We start from the raw sequence: 26,299 nt of genomic DNA on the forward strand, positions 1-26,299 counted from the left end.
TCATCTCCCCTTTTAACTTTGTCCATATGACGATGATTATCTGATGTCACCGCTACATAGAAAGTTTCAATAACGCTTTTTGTAGGTGATTGTGGAGTGAATTTAGATCTTTAAATTCCTGTATCTCGAGATTCCTCGGATGTATCCCTAATTCCTCACAAATGTCCTTCTTAGTTTTGGAAGTGTCAGTGTTGAGTGGTAGCATTACATGTGTGTTCCCTATATCTGCTATTTTCAGGGTACTCGCAATCTGGTGTGTGCCTTTTGGATCATAAACCTTTACTTTGTTATGAAAAATTGAGTTTGAGTTTCCTCACAAATTTATAGAGATTAATTTGAAACTCTATCATATCTGTCCCCACAATAGGTGCAAATGGCAGTCCTCTATTCAATATAGAGTGTTCATTGTCAATAAGAACTCTATTGGAAAGATGAATCACTAAATTCTGCATTAGTTCTTGTTCTGTTGAGTCCTTGTGCTGAATCTGGTGAGTCTTTTTATAAGAGCGTGTCCTCTGCTTGCCCCTATGTTTGCCGCCTCTTCTCCCTCTGAAGAAGCTCCTTGTCTTGGCATTTTTTGTCCTAAGGGGTCTTGGAATCTAAGTCGTTTAATGGCTGTCTGTTGGTAAGCTCTTTTTTTATCTCCTAATCATACTGGCATTGGTCCCGACAGCTATTTGTATCTTGAACATACCCTGGAACCAATGTAGAAAGGTGGGCAAGAAGGCACTGGAAATGACCATAATAATAAACGTAGATACCGAAGTACATGACCATACACAAACAGATGGACTACCCAAGATGTACCTTTTAGACCATATTATCAGAGCTCCTTGGACAATGCCTGAATGTCCCGTTGACCCCACATTTACACCGAACACTGGATTGAGAAGCTGATCGGAATTGCTGCTTCATGACTTGTTGTCCTTAAGAATGTGGCACAAGCAGACAACTTGATGAGGGGGAGCAAAATATGGATACCCAAAGATGACTGAAACGGAATGGGCAGAAATACGGGCGTGGTAGACAATTCGACTAGAGGGGGGAATGTGATGATGAAGATGGATACGTCATTACTATCTTCTGTCCTGGCCCCAACACATTATCACATTGGTGAGAAACATTACACGTTGAGACAAGCTTAACACCCCAAGGACCTAAGGGAGATTGACAGTATGACTTAAATTAAGATCTGTGAAACAATATGCTTAACCAATCTGCCATAAAGGATTAGTTAGGTTGTGCAACACAAGTAAGCAGTAAACGTAGTTTGAAGAGTGCACAAATAGTGTGCAGTATAAATAGTGCAACATAGTAGAACAGGACTGGAGCCTCTTGTGTACCAAAAAAGGGACTCAATACACTGAAAGGGCAGTTGAATCTTGGGTAGATAAAATGCTGAATACATGGGCAGGGAAATCATCATATGCCAGACATACAGTATTTATAGATGTGGCTATAGGTCGCTCATATGGAGACAGGAAAACTGAAGTGCAGCCATTTTCCTAATGCAGCAGGCCTAAAAGCCAGCAAGGCCTCAGACGAGATGCTGAATTCATAAAACTTGTTTATTTGGAAACTCGGAGCTGCTCAGACAGTAGCTTGCACCAAGCGCCAAGGTCAGAAGGGAAAAGGGTCTACTAAATAAATGAAACGCAGCCATAAGATAATGGTTCCCAGGACAAGAAACGGTTGACTCCCAAGGTAGTTCATTTTAATAAGTGCACAAACAACCATTGATGTCCAGAGGCACAAGATCCATCAAGGCTAAGGTTTTTCGAGAAAGTAACTGACTAGCGACATAAGTTGCCACAAGGAACACAACATGCACGTTAAAATTAGCTAAAACCTAAATAGGCGCAAATACTATGAGACACAGTACCTTAACATGTGATCTACATACAAGAAACACTGGCTATTCATTATGAGCCAAACAAAGATAAGGCAACCGCTGAACTCCCTCAGCATGCACACAAACACCAGACAGCACAGAAGGCCAAGTTCAAAGGATAGGGAAGGCCTCATCATCTCGGGATGATTAAGAGTATTCTTTAATTGGAAATATGGCAGACCAGGAAAGTCTCTTCCCCCATTTATGTCTCACTCATGTCTTGATGCCATGTCAGGGTGCCCAAGGTTGGTAAACTAGATGCCACCAATGAAAAGTCCCTTTGGTTCACGCTGTCCATCATAGGCAGTGTGGCAATCAACTGTCCCTATACTGATAGAGTATAAGTATTATCAGTAGTGGGCTGGGTCCAGGAGGAGCCATCAGATAGGTATTTACCAATGATATGATATAATAGGTCATTTATAATGCGCTTAATACCCAGAGTTTCCTATGTGCGGACCCGGGGATCGAACCTGTGTTGCTCCGTGTCGTCTTGCTTCCAAGGTGAGCACGTTGCCCCTGAGCTATCCTCCCAAGACCAGATCGAGTGACTAACCCCTAAACATCAATTAACCAACCCCATGTACCCAAAGGTTTGGTAAATTGATGGTGTAACGTGATGTCATTCTGACATAGTTTTGTAACAAAACTTGTTTGCAATTATTGGAAACATGAGAGCTATGAGATGAAATTTGCATGTATGCTGTCCCGGCTTCGATTCATTGTTTGAATAAAGCTGGATTTTGACATGCACCCAAGTCCTCCTTCACCAACTATTATTTTGACTAATTGTGTGATCCTGGGCACCACCTCAACAGGTGATACCTTAAAAGTCACTCCAAATGCGAGTGAGTTGATAGGTTTTGGTTTTGTGGTTTTTAGAAATATGCCGTCCTAGACGTCCATGTAATCACATCTCTCAAGTAAGAAAATCAGTCCACTGGCTCCCAGTCAAAGACCTTATCACCTTTTAAGGTTCTTACCAGCACACACAAATGCATCAATCTCACTGCTCCGTCCTACCTGTCAGATACTCTATCCAGACCCACATCAACTAGACCCATAAGAAACAACTACATTAACCAACTCATCATCCCACGCATCCACAGAGCTAAGGCTGGAGGAATAGGCTTCCCATATCTTGCTCCTAAACTTTGGAACGCGCTCCCCTCTGAACTCAGAGCAGAAAATGTGCTTCTTGCATTTTTGCAAAAACTTGAAAACAGCACTCTTTAATTAGACACGTGCTGTATCCTTTCCTATTTCCTCCTCCACCCTGCTAGCTGCGCCACGAACCACTTGTACCCATATGAGCACAATCTGTTTGACCGTTTTCCGCTTTCTATGTAACTAAGTTGTGACCTATCTGTTATGATATCCTTGTAACCAAGCTGTCACCCATCACTGTAACAAGCGCCATGATGCTCCCGAGCTGTTGCGCGCTATACAAATTTGAATAAATAAATAAATGTAATCAACCTAGGTTTGGAGTGTGCAAGCATCAGTCCGATGTTTGCCAGTTGACCCTGCTTTATTAAACTGAAAATAAAGTAGTACATATGCTGTGTATGTCCAATTATTTGGTCTAAGATCTATTATCGTAATTCCATCAAGCATGTCTCTATATAATTGATGGGTAGATGGAAAAAAGGTTTTTTTTTTGTTTGTTTTTTTTTTTGTTTGTTTGTCCTGTCGTGTGTGGTTGTGGTTATCTTGCTGGTTATGCTTCACTAATGTTGATTCCTTGTTTGAGCTGTATTATCTATGATGCTCTAGTCCTTTTGTAAATTTCACTTTTTCTGCTGATTGTGAAGCATTGTTACTTTGCTATTAATGTTTATATGAAAAACAATAAAATGTTGTTGAAAAGTTTTAAAAAAAATAAATTATAATGCATTGCCCAGACCAGTGCAACATTGGTGATCCATGATTTGACTCATGTGATGGGGTGACCCCCACAAAGAAGCACAATGACTCCATGGCAAGTTCCATGGGTGTTTATTCGAAAATCTTTACTGAGAGGATGGCTGTATCTTCTGGGGTAGAGATGTTTAGGGGCAAGCGCGGCTTGGGGTAGTACCTCTCTAGCCCGGAACCCTCCCCCAAACCCCTTACCCCAGGCATCCCTAATGGGGATGTTAATATCTTGCCAATGGAGACACCTATCTTTCTGATGTTTCTGACTAAGGCTGATGGTGTTTTCATTTTCCTTAACGCACTGGCAAACCCTCCAGGAGCATTCCAATCTTTCCCTGATCTAGCCCGCTTAGTACTCTAGGAAGTTGGGGATGGTGCCTTCTTTTACCTGGTGTCACTCTGTCTCTTGTTGAGAAGGAAATGATAATGATGCGTTATAGAGTGAGGAGAGTCCCATAGATTAACATGCGATGTACCAGGGGTAAAGGGCTCCGCTAAGAAACCCGGCACAAACACAATATTGCAGAAATTATAAATGCATAGAGTGCGTGCATATGAAGAGAGAGCATTTTATAGTTATGGTAGACACATTCAGTCCTGCATGGCTGTGCGGTAAACATAGGCCTAGCAGGGAAACCTGAACTGACCCAAACACTGAGGGCAGATGAACCCGCACTGCTAATTCCCATAAAAACTTTCCTTTGTTTTTTAACTGTTGCAATTACGTGTTATCCCAGAGAGAAATGTCCCCTGCAAGGCCCTGAGACAGCACCAGGCTCCTCTTGGTGCACATTTGTCATGGCCAGGCCAGGAGCAGACCTCCAAACACCACCCAGCCCTTTAGAAGTAATGGTACCCACCACTGACCCAGTCCAAGGACCCCTGAATTCTGCAATAGTGGATGACCTCAGACCACCACCCATAAAATCAATGGTCATAAAAGATCTAAATTAACACAACCATTTCACTTTATTCCAGAAGTATACCCATTGGACTATGAGGTACAGGAAGGAATACAATATAGTTTCAAATGAGGGTGGAAACCTTGAGTGAGATATGAACCGAGCAAAGAATGTGTGGGTCAGCATGATCATTTTCCTCCCCCTCTGCCAGTTCCCAATTTTCCCAGGTGCATCCCATAATGATTTAGTAGGATTATCTTGCAATAGTAACTCTGTAATAGCAAGATGTGAAGCGTCTTACATTCAGTCCCGGCAGATGATGAGCCCAGCCAACCCCACGTTGGAGAAGATAAGGTGAGACTGGAAACAATAGCAGTGTGACATCCCCTATTTAGCAGGCCCATGTATAGGGTCTCACCAACCAGCCACGCCAAATTTTACTATATGCTGATGATGCAGTGATGTCTTATAAACCTATGTTTTTATCACTTGAAACCAGAACATTCTCACGCAGCAGAGTTCTTTGCTTGCACCCTTACTTTTTGTAACATTTAAGCTTGATATCGTTGCAAGAAATATATTGGCCTTTTTTCTCTAGCGGGTTGTATTTTTTCTGGCGTGAGCATACAGGGGTGTGCCTTCACTCTCACATCCAATATCTCCTGACCCTTTTCTACTCTAGGTCCCAAGATGTTCTCCTCCAACCATACTTAAAGTCCCTCCAATATCTCACTCCGCGTTTCCACCGCTACCCTTTGATCTTACTTCTGCTCTTACTTCCTCCTACTCTCCTCGTCGCCTCCCGCTATTCACCCGTTGTAATCTCATCCTCACTCTCTGCTAAAGATTACTCCTATTCTCCCATTCACTGTTATTCTTACTATTCTGTAGTTCATATGTCCATTCTGTATTTAACCCTCACTATCACCATCTAGTACCGCTCTACTGCCTTTAGTAGCACTCTACTGCTTCTTCTACTCACGAACGGTATCCCTACAAAATATCCCCACCAAAAAATATTGCTGTATATATGGCTGTTTGTCTCGCCACACGCGATATATTTGGGGGTATAATTTGTGGGAGCGGGGTTTGCGGCGGTGCCCCCCGCACATTAAAATGATGCAGGTGTTGCAGGGGTGTCCCCCGCAGAGTCCATGTGTTAAATTTGCTGCAAAAAAAGTGATATTTTTGCATCGCAATATTTTTGCCGCGGAATTAACACATGGAATCCTCACTAACGCTCTCTACTTCCTAGTTCACTTCACTATTATCCTTTACCCCTACTACCACTCACCCCCTCTCCCTCACTTGCTATTCTGCTACTCCTGCTACCTGAAGTCTATATTCCTAACAACTACTGCTACCCCAACCACTACTATCACTGCGCTACTCCTACTGTACCTCCTACTGTACCTCTGATCTTTACACACACCACTTTCACACACAAACACTTCTTGAAACCCCGTTTTATTGCATCTGCACTCCTTTCGCTCTTACCACCTCTGGTCTTTCAGATGTCCTCTTCTGCCTCCTGTCCTCACCCAACTAACACACACTGCACACTCACACACATCTCCTTAAATAAATAACTAGGTTGCACGAAGTCCGAGCTACTACCACCTATCAATATACGCAATTCTCTTGTCTTTAAGCAGTGTGGTTGGCTAGCAAGGAAAAGATGATGGATCAAAAATGATGACCCAACCTTTAACTCTTTATAGCATTAAAGTATCATGTAAGCTTCACCTAGCAGCCTGCGCTTAAACCACATATTTAATTTATTAACATATCCAAATTTGCATTGCAAATAAATGTATTCCCACATCAAATTAGTTCTTGATAGAATGTAATTGTTAACTTTTATGTGTGTAAATTGTGGCTAGTCTTAGCCTAAAAGCCTACAGCTGACAAGTGTTTCAATCTTTCACAGGTTTTCCTCAGGGCTAATGATTCCAATTTTTCTCGTCAATTTCTTTGTTTATTTGCCATAGAATTGACTGTCATCCTTCCAGTATCACCTCAATGTTTAGATTAGCCTTGTCAAAAACGTCCTATATCATCAACATCCACTCATTCAAGTCAGTCCTGTAATTAACATCCATCTATAAATAGATGGATGGTAATTACCCAAGTAAAAGCATCTTAAACTAGGAGCAAGGCAACACTCTTCTAATGGAAGAAGGAAATGAAACAAATATTGGTGGAATATGGGATGTTTTTGACAAGGCTAATCTAAACATTGAGGTGCCTCATACGTAAGCACTGGGACAAGGAAGAGGGACATGGAGGGAAGTGGAGGGACGTGGAGGTAATTCTGGGATGAGGAGCTGATTTTGGAGTTTGGGGCAGGTGGTGGGAGGGAGAGAGGATGTGTGGAGGGTGTTGCAGGGATTGTGCAATAAATTGTAATGTTCATCCATGTTCAGGCTAAGCAGGCATGATATGTGGTATTAGTGGTTAGAGAGACATGTTGGTGCAGTCAGTCTAGTAATTTCTTAGTTTGGCTCGACTTATTTGTAACTGGGCATCTCTGGTAAAGCAGCCCTGCTAAGTGTAATTACCTGGCTAGACTGGCATGTGGGTGCTGCCAGTCTAGCCGTTTCTTACTGTGACATTAATTGTTGGATATCTCTGATAAAACAACCACAATAGGTGCTATTGCTTCGACTGCCATTTTCGTGCAACCAGTTTAGGTATGCCTAACTGTGGCCTGGCATGCTTTACTGTAATATGTTATTGCATGCGTAGACTGGTCTACATTGTGATGCCAGTTGGACATGGTTTCATTGTGGAATAGCATTTTTAATAGCAAAGCATTGCATTAATTAAAGCATTAATGTTCCTGTGCACTGTTGGTGACTTGCATGTATTGGATATTTGGATTGGTGTTACCCTACAAAACAATTGCAAATGCTCTGGCTTTTTAGCCAATTGTTCTCAGAAATTGTGCTGTATAATGCAATAAAACATATATATATATATCTTTCTCATAGTGCAGTGTGCAGGGTACGCTTGCAGCAGCACATTCATATTTATTGCACAAGCGTGGTAATCTAGGCCGGCCTAGAGTGTGGCATGATCCATGATTTGCTGGTGAGCTGGCGGGTGGGGGGGCTCAGCATAGCTTGCAGGGGGGCCCAAATGTTGTGCTAAGCCACCTTGAGGGGTTTTGTCATGGGGTGGGCTTGGGAGGCCCCTTCCTCCATGCTGATGGATGTGTTCCTGCTATGGGCTCTCAATAGTCCATATGGACCAGGTATTTGCCCAAGCATCCTGGTAGGCTTTTTATTGTATACCTCCCTGGTGGGCTAGTGGGTGTCTGGCCTTCCAGGAGGCTCTTCTTTCTTACTTATAAAGGATCCCTGGTGGTTAAGTGGGTTATCCCCCTTCACATGCTCGAGCAGACAGTGTCTGCTGGAGCCACGTACAACTTCGGGGTGCTGCACTGGTACTGCAGCGCTTTTGGTATCCTGGTGTTTTTTCTGCATCCCACTCGACTCCATCCGACGTTGCAAAGCCAGTGTTGTGGTGCCCCTTGGCTTTCATTGGGTCACTGCCTCTATGGTTGCAGCGGGGCTCTCAGCCGTCCTGCGGCCAGCGTCTTCTGCTGTCTCCCTCTGCCTTCAGATGTTCTCCATGGCTCTGGAGTCCCTGCCATACGGCCCCAGAGCTGCATCAGGAAATGAGTTGCTGGGAGGGGCTTGCCTTCACACCGGCACCAGTCGGGGTGTTGGGGTGGGTTTGGCTCCCTCCGGTTGTGTGGGCTCCTCCCCCCCCCAATTACAGGGCTCCCTCCATTACAAATAATTCACACCCAACTGAAAGTGCCAAATTGAAACTGGTAAAGCAATGGTTAAGTACTTAAACATTTAATCTGCAAGGAGTACAATTCAAATCTTTTTAAAAGTTTGCATTTAAATATTGCCACAGAAAAACATAGGTAAAATCCAAATTTTGCAACAAATTGACAGCGGTAACATAAGAAACTATACAGATTTATGAGGACATCACATTTCTTGTTCTTATGGAAATCATGCAATCCTACCTTTCATAACTTCATGCTTGCTCCACATAATACAGCCTTTAGACATTTAGTATGGAAAATGTAAATTGCTCAACAACCAGCAGAATTACTTTTACAATTAAAATAAGGTATGAAAGCGCAAAGTTTACAAAATATTGCAACGTCATGCAAGACCGATACTTTGGAGTACATCCTTTACAAGAAACAAGTGAAAACAATACCTTAAACACTGACTTGTAAAAAAAAATAATTAAATTGAGCATTTATATCACGTTTAAAGCCGAAGATGAGCTTCTAAGCACGGCACCAGGCTTTAAATCTGTGATGCTCTGGATTGTAGACAAGTACATTGCCCCTGGGCTATCCTCCCAGTCAACATCCATGCAATATGCACAGTTTTGCTCAATATGATAAACAAGTTCAAATATACAACTATCAAATTAACCAACATCATTTACATTTATGTGAATGTTGTAAGGCGCAAACTAGTGTAGATGAACAAACTAGAGACAAAAACAATAAAATGTTGCTTAGCCTTATAATGTATTTATTGCTTGAAGAAGTAGTACGAGAGGACGAATATTTAAAAATGTGTTTTTATTGTAAATATTTTGACAAAATATACTCTGTATATGTCCAATTGTACAAAATAAGGTCTGGGGGCCCCTCTACTGAGAATGAGCATGGGCACATTACCTGTTCTTTGGAAAGGCGCCCATTCGGGAGGGTCTGCAACTGTTTTAGCTCACTGTGCCTTTCACAGGGAGAAATATCCGTTTGCATATCAGTCTGGCCCCACCCACTTGAGCAGTCCAGCACCGAAATGCAAGGCAATTCTCTTCTGAACAGGAGTACCAATAGCAACCCTAGACAAGTGTTTCTGCGTTGTCGGGCCTCATCAGTGAGGTGAAGCTGTGCTGCTCTAAGCATGTTCAGTTGTAAATAATATGAAAGTACAACCCATTTCCAAAATCTGACAAGATTTAAACTTACCTGAACATATAATTATTCTAACTATGTCCTTTTCAAACAATTATACTTTTACTAAGTTAGGAAAAAGACTAGCCAATCAATTAACTACATTTTTAAAAGACACAGTGATAAGCTTACCTTTAAATACATATGAATATTGTTTAGACTTTAGTGGCATGTTGTGCTATTGAAAACAACTATTTGTAATAATTAATGGAATGCCAAAAAAAAGGTAAATAAATATTGCGAGAACTTGCTGATTATACCAAGTCAAGCAAGGTTTATCATGGTTAAAAGATTACAAGAAACCTCATGAACGTATACATCTAGAAGAACATATTAATTTAAAACTTGAAGATGGAAATGAAAAACAGGCCCAATTTGAAAAGGTTTATCTCCAAAATACAGAAAACTTGTATGAGGATTATGCCATACACCCTTTACATTGTAAAGAGGTTCTAGGTGATTCTATGTGATTATTTCAAATGTGACAAGCAAAGGGTACATTAGTACGTGCATGGGATAAATGCTTAGAATAAAAATGCATTGCTCAATTCTTTTCAACAGAGAGGAGGGACGATTAGATAACAGATCCGTATAAGTATCAGCTTCAGAATATGCAGGTTTCATATATTAAAGAGATCCTAGATTTAGACTGAATCATAAATATATATGTTTTATGTGCTCTTTGAAAGTGAACTGTCAACACCATTAGAGTTGTCATACAGGAAAACATTAACAAAATATGACAGCACCTACACTGGTTCAAAACGTTGAAGCTAAGCATCAAGTTTTATAAAGTAGCATTAAAAAACTGGAAGCAAATATGGGAGGAGTAAGAGACAACTGGTATTGGCGGTCATCTGAATGAAATCGTATGCTGTGGTTTGTTACTTGGTTTTGTAGAGTATGCATGGGAACAACGAAGCAGACTCATGACAAATAACTCTTTAACTCCAAATGAACTTGGTCCAGTAAATATAGCAAGGCATTTTCAACATTGCTTCTTTGCAATGTTACATTTTATTTAAAAAAAAAACAGTGCCTACCATTAGGTAAAGTTGCATATTCTTTTTGGAGAAGCGAATATCAAGCTGGAGGGGCACCTAATATACATATGCTTTTATGGGTTTAAGGTGCCCATGATTCGGAGAAGATAGTTCTAAAACAGTAAGCAACTTTTTTGAAAAGTGTGTTATGTGCTCAATTCTCAAGTCTAATAAAATCCCAGATTTGCACGATAAGGTAATGGGTATCTAAAATCGCAAATGCACATGTTACTACATACAAATCAAATGAAAGCTTTGACCAAAGATGTCCATTTAGATTTCCAAGAAAAGAACGCGAAGAAACAGTAATTAATGACCACCTTCCCAGTATTAGCTAGCATGCCAAATCCAAACCACCTAAATGTTCATATGAATTAAAACAATATTCTAAAAATATAACATTAATGACCACTGTCCTGTAATATTAAGTTTGTGGAATGCAAACCTTGATATTCAATGAGTGGCAGAGAATTCAATGGCAGCAAGTAGATACATAACACCATGAATAACAGAAGCGGATAAGTGTCAAGATCTTTGGGGATAAATTATGAGTGAAAAGTCACTGCCAGCGTGTTTAATAGTTTAGGCGTAAAAACTCTCTAGTCTTCAATGTGGCTTATGAGAGATAGCTGATAGATTACCAGGAACACACCTTTATGGCAAACGTGTAGACATTTAAGGGCTGATTCATGGAATTTGTGCGCCGAAAAACGGGGATTTGTGCGCCATTCTGCCCGCAAATCCCCATTTGTTTAACAGGGCTTTGCGGGCAGAATGGTGCACAAATCCCCGTTTTTCGGCGCACAAATTCCATGAATCAGCCCCTATGTGGGTTAGTCTTGGTTAACAAGAAAGCACATGAAAAGTTTCAAAACCTTTCAGTGAAATTGAAGTGTTAGGTATTAATTATCCAGACAGTGAGGAAATGGTAAACAAATTGCTTGATAACCATTACTCAGATATGTCTGGCCGTTTGGAAAATCTGTGTTTATATAACATGTTACAATATTACATCGTGAAGTTGTAAAAGAACATGTTGAAAAAAGCATACTTTCAGAGTAAAAACAGTGATGGCTGCTTAACAAAGAATGTAAAACCTAGTTTAGTTAATCACCAAAAGCTAACCTGTGCTTCATTACAAAAAAAGGAGCTGTATTAATACTGATTATTGCAGTTTTTGTTGCTTTGGCACAATGAATCAGAATTAATAGAACATTGGAATAGTTTAGAAGCAGCATTTACACATCATAATTACAAATACATCAAATCCCCTTCTATTAAAAATTACATGAAAATGAGTAAAAAAGATATGGATATTTGATATTCTGACATCTTCTATTTCGGCCTGAGCCATAAAAAGAACATACAACCCATAATAAATGAAATAAAAAAATATATCATTTTTTTCAAAAAGTGTAAACACGATAAAGACAAGATAAAATACTTCATAATTCATACTATATTTATAAAAACATAATCCATAGAACGTTCGTTTAGGGGTACTAAAGTCATGTCTTAATAGGGATGTAATATGAAAAAAATCAATGCAACCTACATTAAAACAAACAATTTACAGAGATGGTGCAGATCGCAAATAAGAATACATTGTATTAATCCTAACTCATATTCTGTAGTCACTGAGCCCCTGCTTGTACACAGACATGGGAACATGTGCAATACAAATGTAATACAAAAACCTGTAGACATAAAACAAAGATGAAAGGAACCCTATTAATAATAGACTATTATTGAACTCTAGGTTGACAGCCAGCGGTTTGCATCTTCGATATCGCAGTCATCCTACGTCAAGCTCTGTGCAAATAACTACACACAGGGGGGACCGCCAAATGATTAGAGGAATTTCTACAGTCTTTCTGCCTCAATGATTGTTCAAACTTGTCCAGCCAAGAATAGGGGCTTCAAGAATCGAACTCTAATATCCTTGTAGCCTTCAAACGTTAGGAGTAAATACCCAATGCTTTCAGATACTTCCCCGTATACTGGTATATAGTGCTAGTATAGTGCTCCATTTACTCATCCAAATTCTAGTGGCTATGATTCTTAGATCTAATTTGATATATAAAGCTGTTGTGAGCTTAGGCTGCACCACATCTAAATAGGTTTGATAGCCAAAAGTGGACTTGCAATTCCAGTAAACCACGGCTCTTGAATTTGAACACACAACAGACAGAATGTTCAACTCTGCTTTCTCCTTCAACACTTTTTTCAATAGGGTCCTTGACGAGGAATTTCTTTGTTCAGATTCAGCCTACAGGGCTGTCAGCCCGAAGTCTGCAAGTTGCGTCTTAATAAACTAGAACTAGGGAAGTGTAATTTCCCCTGACTGACTTAGCAGATCTAACACTGCTCCCCTAAAATATACTAGGCTGTCTGTCAACCATAGCTTTACCCAATAGAAGAGATGCTTAGAAAGACATTGCCAATCTATTCCAAGACCAACTCTAAAAAAAGAACTGCAAGCTTGGAGCACTTCTTAGCAGAAATTGAGCAAGAGAAAATGCTAGATGCAGAACTAGCAATCGATACCCAAGAACAAATAATATCAGATCCAAATTCAAATGTAATTAACTCCCTTGCCCAACCATTAAAAAGGAATTAGACACAATTAGTAATGCAAGATGTACTTGCTGCAATGTAACAAGATAATAAACAAACAGATACTTTAGAAGAACCAGTTGCTAAATCAAATATGCAACTACAAATGTGTTTCATGATTTTTGCTGTTAAAATTAACCAAATGCTTTAAAGAGGAAGTTTGCTAAAAAAAATTATTGTCCTGAACGTTCGGGCATGTATTTTTAGGCATACAGTAATCGATCTTAAACATTTTTCCTATGCATCTTACCTTGGTTTTCTCGACTTTTACACATGCGAAAACAATGGGTTGGGTGCAGCCATCTTGTGCTAATCTTATCCGTTGATGCATTGCCCTAAATTCAAGTCCCTCGTGGCAAGAATACAGATCGCCCTGCCCCTCAAACGGACACCACTAGTCTAAACGATATGCTCCACCTATTTTCATGATGTTCGTGGCCAGCATAGCCAAATGTGCCCCATCGTCGCCCATGCCATACCATTACTTAACGCAGAACCAGGAAGATAAACAAACACATCCTCTCACAGCGCATACATTTTCTTTATTGTCCCAAATGGGAGAGCAATACATTTATTTTTAAGAAAACACCAATAGTCTGCAATGTAACAAGTACTTTTATTTTGCAAAGAATTCTCACAAGAGAAGATTAAGCCCACAAAATGAACAATATGTTTTTACAATACAAGTTATAGCTAATGAACATTGCATGCATCGAATGCTCTTTATAACTTCCTGTGGATATGTCGATTGAGATCAGTGATCGATCAATCCCTGTACTCCAATTCTTGTGTATCCTTATGTTACACCAGCAAAACTTTCTAATGATGCACATGGTGTTCCGTTCGTGAGAATATATGGATTCTTTGCACTTTGAAGCGCAATGCTTTTGCTTCAGCACACTTTTACATCCTAAACGCGGGCGGGTTGTTCCTTCTTGCTGGTACCGCCAAAGGACAGATTGGTCCCTGTTTGTCATCCCACCTAACAGTTATCAAATAAGCACCATTCATGATTATCCGTCAATGTTGATTGAAGAATCCATCCGACCGTAGCTGGAGACTATGGCATGCGCAGAATGGTAAAATATAGCTGCGTAGATAACAGAATAAAATAATATATTTTAGTAGCCATTCTGTAATCCGATATAACAAGTTACCATCTCATTCTGTACCGGATGAAACCTAATCATAAACACAAACCACACAGAATTAACACAGATATGACAACATGGGTGAGTAGTTGAGACCATGAAGTGCATGAAAGGTTAGCTCTGTGAAGTAGGTATAGTTCCCAATGGGATGGAGAACCAGATGCACCCGCTTCACATAGCGGACCCTACCAGAAAATAAGGACAGAGATAGTAACGTTTTATGTTGAACCACATACAGATGGCATTATAATGGAAGTGGTAAGATTAGTGTTTCGAAAAGAGAACCAAGTGACCATATAAAAGGTTCACCCCCCGCCCCTCCTCCAAACCCCAATATATGGTGCACAATGATTCAACAGTGACAGCACACCATGGATATCCCATGGGACAAAGCAGTGTAGATATCATTACACTGCATACAGGTTGTGGTTGCAGGTCTTCGAGGAATAATTATCACAATACGGTCCATTTAACAACCCATAACTCTGCAAAGAATATATTGGTGTGCAAGGCCAGTAAACTATAAAACCAAAACATCATACCTCTATTCAATCCTCTTTAAACTATACACAAATAACAATCATTACTAGACAGATAAACCACGAGTTACGCACTTGCTTTTTTATAGTGCACACTATAAATATCATTCAATATAACATAATGTACCGTGTCAATTCTATTGGTCAAATCGCACATTCACATGTCACTGAATTAGGCATTATGCATACACCACACATGCTGCTTTTAATCACACAAATATTATGTATAGTTGAGCTTCCATAATTTCAGGAAGTTCCATTCTCTTGTTGTCATGCAGACTAACCACTCTGAACAACAGATTCCCACAAATGCAAACTACATTTTCGTATGTCCACTTTCAATATAGCAAATGTTATCCTTTTGACACATTGAGCCTCATTACGAGGGTGGAGGTAGCCTTGCCAGTTTCACTGGCAAGGCTACCTCCAAACTCGGATCCGGGGCCGGCACCCGCGAATGGGCAATTACTGGGCTATTCCGGCCCAGCCAGATCCGGTAATTGCCCTTTTGTGGGTGCCAGGAGGTAGCAATGGTACCGTTAATAATGGTACTGTTGATACCATCAAGTTGTGCTCGCAGGACTCCTAGTATGGCGATATGGTAGCAACGGTGCCGGTAGCAATACCGGTGCTGTTGTTGCCTTACCGCCATACTCGTAATGAGGCCAATTGTGTCTTTCGAACAGTTGCTGAGTTTCGCTCAAGGCCAAATAACAATAACAGCCTGTTTTCAGTGATTGAAGCCAGAGACGGGTAGCGCCATGGCTACCTACAATCTCGGAATGAGGCCCTAAGTCTCAGGAGGGCTCAGGAAGCCCACAATGAGCACACACAGCAACAAACCACAAATGACTCTCAGACAAGTGTATATGAAAGAAATCTATACATTTATTGTCGACTGGACCAATAGACACAAGTTCATTTTAGTTATGCCATAAGAGTTACCACACACAATGATCTACTATGCAGCATATAAACAATGTGTCCTAATGAGACAAATGAGGAAAACACAGCCACAACCTGTGAAGTGAAGGGTTGGTTAACAAACTAGGAGCATTAGACAATTCTTCAGAGTCATTCTCTAACTTTCTAGTCCAGTCCTAAAAAGTGTGGAGCCTTGTGCTCAACAGTACAGTTGTGCGTAAAAGCAGGTCTTCTTGGGAAGGCTGTAGCAAGTCAGGAAGGGGCTTGAGGTAATAAAGAATTGGTTCCCACTATTTGAGTAGGATGTGTCCTTGGCCGCAGAACAGTTTTCAAATTGTGAGAATTGCTAGGGAATTCAGGCTAACCAACCCAAGATCAATACCTTAAGGGGATAGTCGTGTGTAAAAGTGATGCAAGTTCTCACCAACCCTCGGCCCAGTCCAGACCAAACTTTGCAGTTTAGTTGAGGTTGCTAGTAGTTTTGAGTAGTATTGATTTGGTGGATGGGCCAGGGAACCTGTGGGAATCATGAGGATCAGACCAGCGGTAACTGCAGCAGTAGGGTCATATCCGGTGAAGGTAAATTGGTGTAGAAGGGTACAGTTTTTGCCAGTTTGTGTAACGGTCAAGGATGCTCCAGAAGTCCGCCAAGAGCATGGATCCTTTTATGAAGGCAGGCACCTGCGGAGGAGAGAGACCTGCCACCCACTCTCAGATTGTATTTGACTGTCATGAAGTTGGAATTAGAGGAGCATGCAGCTGTACAAGGGTACTATTTAGGGGGGGAAGTAGGAGATTGAGTGGTTTCAGGACCAAGAACGGTTTGTGATTGTTGCTGAGGGTTCAGAATTTGATCCATGTAGCCAACTGGAGCCATATGATAGATATTATGTCTGAGATGACATCCTTTTTACCCCTTTCTATTGCCCTTTCAGCAAACATATAGTGTCAATGGGACGCACCTCCACTTCGTCCATATAAAAAAAAAAAATATCCCTTATTGGAATGGCTTACTGCATCTGCTAAGGGGAGGCCATCAGCGCAAGTGCCATGGGGTTTGGGTCTAGCAGAGGGTTTGACAAAACACAAAGCCTCAGTGTACTTTTCACAGATGGGAAATATCCATTTGCATATCCGTCTTTCTCCCACCTACATGGGCAGTACACCACCAAAATGCTAGGGCAATTCTCTTCTGAACAAGAGTACCAACAGCAACCCCAAACACCTGTCTCATTTGATATGATAAATTATTTATAACGCGCTTAATACTCAGGGGTTTCCAAGCGTGGACTCGGGGATCGAACCTGTGTTGCACCATGTCATCTTGCTTCCAAGGCGAGCACATAGCCCCTGAGCTATCCTCCTGAGACGAGGATGAGCAATGTATATGACGAAAAGGTAGAAGAAATACATTAATGCATCATAAACCCAATTATATCTGCGTAAATAAATACTTTAAAATGTATTATCTAGCATTGGAATTTCAAGTGTAATGCCATTAGATAGATGTTCCATGCCAAAGTTCTTGTTGTTTGCAAGTACAGCTAGTCTTGTTCTGGCCTCCATGCCATCTATGCCGAAATGCAACCTTTTGGGCCTATACTTTAGGCACATATTTTGAATCACCTCCAAAACTCCAGTATGACAGAATTCAGTGACTTCCCTCAAATCTCTTGAAAGCGTTTTATCGTACACAATCTTCTCAAGAGATTTCTGTGGAGGGGAACATGGCACCAACCACTTCTTCTTGCATTCTTGCTCCTTCGATGAAGGTCCATGTGCACATACGTGGAAAGGTTGGTTTTCTCTCCATGAGTGTATGTTGGAACAATGGCGCATCATTGAATGCCATTTTCCAAGTAGAATTTCTAGAGATCCATGACAAGTTTTAGAGCTCCACCAAAGATGGTTGCTGATAGACTGAGACCACTTTAAAAGTTTTACAGAACCCTTTTTTATTTTTTTTACCAGCAGGTGTATTTTTTTTATTGATCGATTTGGCAAAGTGCCATACATCAAATTGTTGCTGAATGTGTGGAGACTGCTCTCTTATGGTCTTGGCTATTGAAACGTGCCTGTCATTGGCCATCAGGTCTATAAGCATTCCCCTGGATTCCAGATGTTCGATGGATTTAATGAAACCATGTTTCTCGATGGCCACAGACGATATACATACAGACACCTGCATGATGACCGAACTCACAATTTTTTTACTTTCTATGTCTTGAAAGTGGTAAGTGCAGTCCTTAGCGGATCATCCTGGACTGTCACACTGTCCGTCGCCAGCTGGCCTGACGCTTTTGCCTGAGCATGTACTGTCCATTGACATCAGTTTGAGTTTACATGCATGACTAATAGTGGGGAAAAATAATTCCCTCTGATATTTGTAGTACTGGGTTTTAGCAAGGAACTCAAGTCCCACAAATTTTCAGAAACTGGAAATCTCACTGCAAGTCAATACGCTGAACAGTAAAGCTGTTGAACAAAGAACATTTCCAGCAGGCACTTTACCGAACATCGGTTGAGCAGACCATAAACATCTGTTATCAAGGTGGACACAGCTGGCCTGGATTTTAAGGTTGGAGTCTTGCAATACACGGGAGAAATTCACCAATGGCTCCCGCCTATGCTCCCTCTTAATTTATGACCACATTTGATTTTTTGTAAAATCTCTAGAAGGCAGCAGTCGAATACAATGTATGTTTGCCCCTTTAAGTAGTACTGTGTTTTGCGACTCAACGGTGGTGGACAATTTCTCCAAGCTAGGCATACTGAAGCGAAGATCTTGAGCAAATTCGTCAGTCAAAAGAGCTGAAGCTTCAGCCTCTGTTAGTTCAGGCTGTGATATTTCCACGTGAATTGGAGAAACAGGTAACATTGATTTTGGTGGGTGTAAGATTTTTAGAGGGTGTAGATCGTGTCAAAGGGTCTGTAAGTAATTGCAATGCACCTTCCTTGTCTTCAGTTTCATCTGGGCAATTTTCCACAAAGTAGCAATGGTCCATGGTAACTTTGTGTGGTTTGTAGGTGAGATTCCATTTATTTTTAAGTCACTGGATATATGCATCATGAGTCTGAAAATTGACTGGACCACGCTGTGCCTCAAGTAGTAGTTGTTCCATTGTGAAATCCATTTGGAGTTGTTACACTCCTCTTGCTTCTAAGCTTCTAACAGATTTATAGAAAAACATACTAGATGTATAGCACACATACAGAATATACGACTTTCCAACTAAAAACATATATAACTAAAACATCTGCTTAAAACCTTCTCCAAAACAAACTGGTTTGATCTTTACGCTGGTTTTCTTAATTTGCTTAAAAACTGTGGCCTTCATTTTGCCGACCGCAACATCAAGCTGAAAATAGAGTGCTTTTATATGGTTTAAATCAAGCAAATTTCTTTGCAACTCAAACAAACATATGTACATATCTACAAACGGGACCAACTTGACGGACTTCAAAACATTAAAACATTATAAAAATGTATTACCAATCTGCTGTGATGCTCGATTGTATTTCATATTAGGTTATGTATACATCTGGTCGATGTGCTTCTTCAAATTCAACATCTTCAGTACATTCCTTGGAGAGAAGAATCATACAAAAAAGTTAAATGGCAATCAAACTTAAATGTAAAATCTTACATCGCACAGAGCACTTCCACACAAAGTATTTTAAAATGATTGTGAACCTTATACTATAAGGTTTGTTGTTGCAACACAAATAGAACATTCATGTGAACATAGCCTCGTGTATTTGATTTGGTCGTAAAATACATTTCACATTTCACCTGATAACCTACCAAAATGACACATGGACTTGATCATCGATCACCCTGGAAAACCTAGTGATTATGATGTTGCCTTCAAAAGTAGTTTGCTTTGTAATGTTCCCTTTCAAATCTATTCTACATTAGTTAGGAAGTGTAATGTTGGAACCAAAATCAGAAAAGTTTGTAACAATGCAAAGCTACATGCTGTTCAGTCTCAAAGTATATCTTTTCTAGGATTTACTTTCATACTAGCAAAGAAATTGTAAGTACGCATACCTCAAACTCTGGAACTGTTGCAAAAGAGGAAGTGATTGTAGTTGAGGTTCCAGCATCTCCCTATAACATAGTACTTGTTTAAATACTCATGTAAAATTAAACTGAAAACATGAGATGCAGACAGTGGTACATATTGAGAGACACCCATGAATGCCACTTTCTGTAAATAACCAATGCTATACATAATTTTCAATATGTTTAAATTCCAAGCATAACACATGCATGTATTGTTCATTTGCATATAAAGGAGTAGTAAAATATAATTACTTGATAGGCGAGGGAGGTTGATGTTGACTCTGTAAAAGTAATTGAGGAAGAATCTTGCACCTTCATTTTCAGTACATTGTCGGAAAAGAGTACAGTTGAAAAGGTACATTGGTATTAGAAATGTGGCCACAACCAAAGCTCTAAAATATCACTTTGTTCATGTTGGTAGGGCTCACCAGTGGGATACTAGACGTGTCAGTGGTTTTGACACTGGTGAGGGTCTGTGCTGCCATCAGTGACCTCTACATAATGAAGGACATGTCAACCAACACATTTCAAAAACATTAGGTGACATTTAACGGGCACTATGGAAGTTTTCACTAAACATCACATTTCACTGATTTATTAGAGCATCCCGAAAGTGGGGTTAGAGAAAGTTGTGTAATGTGAAACATTTTAAAACTTGGGTGATTCTGGTAACTACGGAAACTTGAGTAATACAACATTGATGGAAATAAATAGCAAAAACTCTGAACCGTTCATGGAGTTACCTTTTCAATACACTATTTTAAATAATTTGAGAGATCATTGAGAATACATATTTATACAGACCACTGACTTACTTACCAACAAACATAAGAAATTCATCGTCCACTACTCACCTGAGCCAGCGTGTGCCGAAATTGAGTCGGTATTGCATTTGGACACAATTTACAAAGAATTCTTGGTCAACGCTTTTTTGTGTCCTTTGATTTTTCGTACATATTGTTGGTAAACTGCAGAATGCAGATGCAGAATAGATTGGCCCTCACGTCACCCAAAACGGCATGGGCTCTACTTTCAATCTTGTCCACTGAAAAAACGCAATTTGCAATCCATTTTCTTATTAAATCAATATTCTTTGGGAATATATGCACAACCGTCCCCAGAGTTTTCACATGGCTCAAAGAAGGGCAACCGAAAACGATACATGAAGGCATTCTTGAAAAGTCTGTAGGATCTGTATAAAAAAAAATCATTAATTATAACAAATAGTAATGTATGAAGTAAGTATTAGATAGATTTGTCTGTAAAGCTTGTTTTAAATAAAGAAAAACCTGTCTAATCTAGTCGAATTAACACAGCAATCACTTTCTTATGGAATGGATTGGTATACCGCAAATTGTAACGTATTACTTGTCCATTGAAATGTACTTTCAAGCACCAAAAGAAAACCTACTTTCAAATATGGACTGCAAAACATTCCATTCTGTGTCAATGCACAGTGATGCAATGTGCATTTTACCAAGATCAAAATACATCAAACATTCGATAATGGTGAAGTCTTTGAGATAAATGAAAATTAGAATACTGTGTACATTAGGTGGAAATAGATAGAAACTTTCAGAGCAGCGATCGGAGAACATACAGAACCAAATGGGTGACCTACCCTTGCTCCGAAGAAACAAATGAGCTGATTCAGCAAGCCAGTGAACAAGTAGTTGTGGAACAGGTATCCGGGGAACAGGTAGCTCGATGACGATATACCTTGTGGATTGCAGAGAGGTTCTACTGGTAAATGTCATGAGTTTATAAAGGCGTAGTGGGTGCGTATGTGAATGTGTGACATGTTCCACGACACCCACTCAGCCTTGATGCCAATGTTTCACATCTGCCATACCAACCCACCCAGGCCGGTGCGAGCGCACAGGCATAGGTCTGCTCATACTGCCTATAGGGCAATAGGGCCAAGATTGATTCACAAACGCAAAATGCTTGTGTGGGCCATTTTATTTTTTCAAAGTGGCAACATTTTTTTGGGAATGTGGGCTAGAATGATGAGTTACTTCAATATGCGGCTAGTAGTAGTGAACACTGTTGGTGAATATAGATTTTTTTAAATGATCAATTTGCATCACCTTTTAATCAAAATACTCACCTTTGTGTAATATTCAAACAGTGTCCGAAAATAAATGAATAGCGACTTCGAACTATGGGACACGTTTTCACTGGTTCCCGAAACAATCTTATGGCCCAGTAGGCCCTGTTCATTGGTGCCAACTGGCATTGATGGGGACAAGGTTGAGTGCAAAAGGCCCTGGACACTGTTCAATGGACAAAAACATATGCTGATTGCAGGGACAGGGCCTCGAAGAGGTGAGTCTGGAGACACTAGGTCTGGCCTGGCCATGTGGACAATGGATATCACAGAATATGGGATGCATTCTTTGAGGATTGTCCCAGCCACATCAGCATGGTGTGGAGGCTTGAGGACACAACTAGTAAACAAGATAGAAAGTTGGAAATCACATTGTTTCACAAGATATATACGACCGGAGCTACAATAAGCAATATCTTTTAACAGATGAGAGATACCCTACAAATCAGCATGTATTGTGGGACATTCCTTTGTGGGTGGGACAAGAAAGTGGACCGAAGAGACAAGAAGCAAACTACCATTTAGAAACATGATCACATCCTGCTGAGGGCATAGTCTATTCTAACCCAAAGCGTTTCCAGAAAAATGGAAAACACCTATCAGTAAATGGGTTGGTATTATTCCTTATAGGGATTTTAAACATAGTAACAAGAAAGGATTTTGAGTGAACACGAGTGGCCCTGGACCCACTCAGGTGTGGCTGCATTGGCATGGAAGGAAGCTGCCAGCAAGCGCAAGAGTGCTCACCAGACAAGATGCAGGTTCCCAACACATGGACCAGAGAGACCACAATGCGGGCACTATGTGAGCTAAGGAGGGCCAGTTCCTGTTTCCCGGTCCAAGCGCCCAAAAGAGTACAGAACAATGAAAACGCTGCACACCTGTTGATTTGTGAAATATACACAGTAATCATGTTTGGTTTATTATTGTTATGTTTGATAAAAGCCATAAGGTCTGCCAGATCATTGCCATGGCGGATTTCCCCCCAGCTCTGAGCTGTGGGGAAATCCGCTTCAAATTTGCCGATTTTCGGCACTATTACTGCCGGCAGGAAATCTGCCGGCGGTAATAGCGCAAATTTTCCCATGAGGAATTCCTGAATGGGTCAAATGGGAAATGGGCAGTAACCCTTCCGCCAAAGCCATGATCCGGCGCTAATATCGCTGGGGGGTTTGGCGGTACGGCTATTAGCACCAGCGCTACCGCCCAACTCGTGATGAGGCCCCTAGACTTTTATTGCCAACACAAAAACAAGGAGTCTGCATAATTTTGTATGATGCGTAATTTATATTTTCCATGCTACACAGAGGCTAGCTATTCAACAGCTTGAGGCACCTTGAGCGTACACACCCACCCAGCTGCCTTGGGAGCGCACGGTCATAGGTGTGAACTGCCATTGATACTGCAGGGGATGGATGGACATGAGGCCAGCGCATCAAGCCTGGGACAATGTTCAAGGGACACATACATATGTTGATTGCAGTCTTGAAAGGCGAGTCTGGAGACACTGGGTCTGGGGAGGCCATGTGAACAATGGTCACCGTGCAGAAGATCCCTTTGAAGTGTACATGGTGTTTGCCACCTTGTGCGTTCCCATCCTCCCAGCCCCCTTGTGAGCACATGACCACAGGTGTGAACTGCCATTGATACTGGAGGGGGTGAGGGATGGGCATGAGGGGAGCTGAAAAGGCCCTGAACACTGCTGAAGGGACACAAACTTATGTTGATTGCACGGACAGGGTCTTGAAAGGGGAATCTGGAGACAATAGGTCTGGGGGGCCATGTGAACAATGGTCACCATGCTGAAGAAACCTTTGAGGTGTACATGGTGTTTGGTACATTGAGTGTTCCCATCCTTCCAGACCCCTTGAGAGCATATGTGTCAGATATCCTGAAGCACGGTTCCGTGTTGACCCGTCGTGAAGAATATGTTTCTTCCTACCAATGTGATTCTCAGGAGTACGTAAGGACAGGCTGAGAAACTAATTGATCGGAAGATGGTGTAGAGTCGTTGGGATCGGTAGAGTTGAGCGGACTGCAAACTTCACGATAGATGGGGAATCCCGGTTCCTTTCAATGACTGCAGAATATTACACTGATTAACAATCAAATACACCCTTTCCGGATAAACGTTAAACAATTAAGTAACAGACTAACCTGCAGAAAACGGTTTTAACCAGAAGTGTTTCATGCAAGAATGTCCTCAATACTGGGGAAATCTGGAGACCATAGAAAGAGAAAATACAATCAGTACCAGATAGTGAGCTTGTAGAGAATGGTAAGGAAAGTTAAGTTTCTTACCCTGGTTTCCCTGGAAGTGGTCGTCTCTGGCAATTCTCCTTTTCGGTACGAACTGTGTGATGGTATCTGTCCCCCTTGTCCGACGAACCAAATTCCAATGGTGCAAGGAAGTCTCTTGTCCAATACCAACCTATTCCCGCCGGCACGAGGACGCCTAAAAGGTGCTCAGGAAGTCTCTAGTCCAGCACCTATCCTATACCCGCCGGCACGAGGACGCCTACAGCACCCTGGAGGGAAGGACAGGGAAGGAATAGGAGGGGAAGAGGAAGGAAGGAAAGATAGAAGGTAAGAGGTCTCCCAACCTTCAAATTCCGAATTCGACTTAACCAAACCACTAGGCAAGAATAACCAAAAAACAATCCGAGGTCAAAATACTAGAACAGGTAAGGGCAATCCGTGAGAATATCCAATAAACGTAATCCGAGATCAAAACACCAAAATTTTCAAGCGAGAAGAGCTGCTGTCAATATGGGATCAGAAGCAGCGAGAAGTGGGCGCCGGATCTTTAAGTACCTGAACTACCGGCAACAAGATGGTCACGTGACCCAGTACGTTTTCTATCACATGGAAGACGCCGCGCCCAGTGACGTAATCTCCATGGTAATTTCCACGTGGGGCGTCGGGAACTATGTTCCCGACGAAAATGTCTACCGCGAGTAGAGCGTGGATAATGCAAGCCCGCCTCCTGTCTGATGTTCGAACGCGACATGGGCTTTTGGCTACGAGAAGACAAGAGAACCGAAGGTGTATCACAAGACCTGAAGCGTTTTCTGACAATATGGCCACAGGTGGAAACTGCCATTGGAACTGGAGGGGGGAATGGATGGGCATGAGGCAAGCACAAAAGGCCCTGAACACAGCTCAAGGGACACAAACCTATGTTGATTGCAGGGACGGGGTCTTGAAAGGGGAGTCTGGAGACACTGGGCCTGGGGAGGCCATGTGAACAATGGTCACCATGCAGAAGATCCCTTTGAAGTGTACATGGTGTTTGGCACCTTGAGCGTTCCCATCCTCCCAGCTCCCTTGCGAGCACACAGCCACAGGTGCGAACTGCCATTGATACTAAATACAGTGAGACAATTGAAAAAGCAACTGCAATGATGTTTGCTCACACAGGGTCTGTTTATTTATACTTTTTGAGGAAAGAGGTATCCTGGCATTTCCATAGAGACACATCAATAGCTTGTGCACAGAGAACATTGACGCGATACGTGCTTCGTCATTGTAAAAAGGGGTGTAAATATCTAGTGATGTCAGTTTGAGGGGTGGGCGATCTGTATTCTTGCCCCGAGAGCACTTGAACCTAGGGCGATCCATCAACGGATAAGAGTAGTACAAGATGGCTGCGCCCATCCCATTGTTTTCGCATGTGTAAAATTGAGGAAAACTAAGGTAAGATGCATAGGAAAAAGAGTCATTACAGTGTGCTTAAAAATACATGCCCGAACGATCGGGACAATAGAGCTTTTGAGCGAATTTATGAAATTCATCTTTTCAGTCATTTGAACTGTAAACAAAGACTCTTGTATATCAGTGGAGAAACAAGTATTGCCAAACCTTTTTAAATTGATGTAATATCAACATTTGATAATCCTTTAGTATGTGTTATAACAGCTCCTACTGGCCTGGCCACGTATAATATCGGTGGTATAAAACTATTTATGTTACCAATAGAACGTGACGATACATTTACAATATGAAAAACGAGGTGCAAAATCTTACAAAGAGAAGGCCAACATCATAAAGGTTTTATTTGATGAAGTTAGTATAGTATCCAGCACAATGCTAGCATGTATACTTCTTCGCAAGCAAGAACCTTTATAATGATGAAATA

Source organism: Ambystoma mexicanum, chromosome 4q (assembly GCF_040938575.1).
Source record: "Ambystoma mexicanum isolate Mex_15411 chromosome 4q, UKY_AmexF1_1, whole genome shotgun sequence".
Taxonomy (NCBI): Eukaryota; Metazoa; Chordata; class Amphibia; order Caudata; family Ambystomatidae; genus Ambystoma; species Ambystoma mexicanum.